The sequence below is a fragment of the Hoplias malabaricus genome, chromosome 15 (genome assembly GCF_029633855.1).
Source record: "Hoplias malabaricus isolate fHopMal1 chromosome 15, fHopMal1.hap1, whole genome shotgun sequence".
NCBI classification, from domain to species: domain Eukaryota; kingdom Metazoa; phylum Chordata; class Actinopteri; order Characiformes; family Erythrinidae; genus Hoplias; species Hoplias malabaricus.
This window is the reverse complement of record NC_089814.1, coordinates 36,261,125-36,263,797: the sequence shown is the minus strand read 5'-3', so window position 1 is coordinate 36,263,797 and position 2,673 is coordinate 36,261,125.

Sequence of the window (2,673 nt, the reverse complement as noted above, 5' to 3'; positions counted from 1 at the left end):
GTCACCCGGAGCAGGACTCGAACCCACAACCTCCAAGTCCCTGGAGCTGATACAGAGACACTACCTGCTGCTCCACCGCGCTGCCCCAACTTTTATTGTATGTTTTATGAATAATTTAACCTAATTTTAATTTAGTTCAGTAACATATGACTAGTTCACTCAGAGTAACTCAGTTTAATTTAAATTACTTATTAGTAGTGATTCAGTACAAATTTGTGGTTCCGGAATAACATCACTTAAGCGTTCTTCGTCGTCAAGGGATACTATTAGAAATCCCATAAGGGAGCTAGCTAACACGGTTATGACTGACATTTATGGCCAGAACTAAAGGCTTAGCTATACAGTTTGCCACCGACTATAACTTAGACATATTAATACTAACTTACAGGGAAACCACAGCATGGACTGGATCTGCTGTTTTCACTGTGAGTTAGTCATCTCTGGTCAAGGCCACAATTAGCATAAATTAGCTCTCCTCACCCTCCCTTCTAATGCTAATCAGCTCTCATCCTCGAGTGCTCTCTGCCTCAGCTCTGGGGATAGCTCCTGCTGCTGGCTGCTACGCCGCACTGAATATTCCCACCTCAACTTTTCCTTTCTTTCTTTCTTTTATTTTTTTGTATTAGATGGACTGCTTATGTAACTCCTATTGTGTAATGCATCATGATTATACATTTCACACCCCACCTCCTCTGTTGTGAAGAAGTAGTGGTCAAAACTGCAGAACAGTGGTAAACACCTCTTTCTCAGAATGAGTGGAACTGGGTGGGCCTGGTTTCATCTCTCTATCCCCCCCCCCTCTCTCTCTCTCTCTCTCTCTTTTTCACTCTCTCTCTTTCACTCACTCTCTCTCCCTCTCTCTCTCTCTCTTTCACTCACTCACTCTCTCTCTTTCACTCACTCACTCTCTCTCTTTCACTCACTCACTCTCTCTCTTTCACTCACTCTCTCTCTCTCTCTCTCTCTCTCTCTCTTTCACTCACTCTCTCTCTCTCTCTCTCTCTTTTTCACTCTCTCTCTTTCACACTCTCTCTCTCCCTCTCTCTCTCTCTCTCTCTCTCTTTCACTCACTCACTCTCTCTCTCCCTCTCTCTCTCTCTTTCACTCTCTCCCTCGCTCTCTCTCCTTCACTCTCTCCCTCTCTCTCTTTCACTCTCTCTCTCTCTCTCTCTCCTTCTCTCCCTCTCTCTCTCTCTTTCACTCTCTCTCTCTCCCTCTCTCTCTCTCTCTCTCTCTCTTTCACTCACTCACTCTCTCTCTCTCCCTCTCTCTCTCTCTTTCACTCTCTCCCTCGCTCTCTCTCCTTCACTCTCTCCCTCTCTCTCTCCTTCTCTCCCTCTCTCTCTCTCTTTCACTCTCTCTCTCTCTCTCTCTCTCTCTCTCTTTCTCTCTCCCTGTGTGTGTCTCTCGCTCTCTTTGTTTCATTTCTCCTCAATCTTACTCACGCATCTCTATCAGTTTCTCACACTCTCACTTGGCTGTGACAGAACATCTGCGATGCGTGAGAGGTCTCAGTGTTATTGTGGTCTAACACTAATGGCCTATTATGCAGCCTTGTATTAAAGGATACGGCACACATGTAACAGTAATTAGGTAGATTACGTACTGATAAGCTGGAGATATACTGTCAACAAATCTAGTGAGCAGTTTACCCCGGCGAAACAATAACAACGTTATGTGCTGTAGGACCATTCCCTCAGTATGAGTTTGGAGACTAAACCTTTGAGGTGATGGATCATTGCGGCTATGGATTAGCCTCTTGCTTCTCGCTGACATCATCAGATAGAGCTGAAATGTTACATCCGACCCCTGGGTTTCGTGACGTTGCTCTGGATCTGGATGCGATTTTCGAGGTTCAAACGCACCTCGGTCTGTGCCACTCAGGTTTGAACGGTACGACTGGAATAGGAGAGACGGCACAGAAGAGTAAAGACTCTGGACTGATATACTGCTGTTTTTGACAAGCAGTGCAGTGAACGTAGAGTCCCTGAGGATTTGGTGTTTATGTAATATGTCTCTCTCTCTCTCTCTCTCTCTCTCGGTCTGGATTTCTTTCTCTCTCTGCCTTTCCTCAGCATCCAGCAGACTTGAACTCAGAGGAAGCGAGCAGCCCACTTCCTATCGTCATGGTAACAGCATGTGAATGCATTGGGCCATATTGGTAAGCTAGCAAGAGAGAGTGAGCAGGAGTGTGTGTGTGTGTGAGAGAGAGAGAGAGCGGGAGAGAGAGAGAGAGCAAGGGGGAACTGCATCAGAAAACAGCTCAGTCTCCAGAGCCATCTGAAAGGTAGGTAACAGTGGGGACAGGGGCGTTTAGGAGGGGGCTAGGGGCTGGCTAATTACTGAAAATACAGGGACGTTGTCATTGGCGCGCCACTAAATTAGGCAATGTCATGCGTGTCGTACCTATGATATCTGCGTCAGTGTTGTTTATTTTGGCCAGGTGACCCTGACTTTGACCACACAACTTGTAGCTTCTCTTCTCTGCTTGATCTTCACTCGTGGTTTACGTAACGACAGCCACAGTCTGTGTGTTTTGGTCTCGTGCAGCTACTGCGTTTCATCATTTCTCTCATTAGGCATGCGTGCTCACTCAGATACGACATCTTTGAGTAATTTGTGTCGCAGCCACTGGCGAGGTAGAGATACTTCTTCCATTTTTGCAGGACTGTA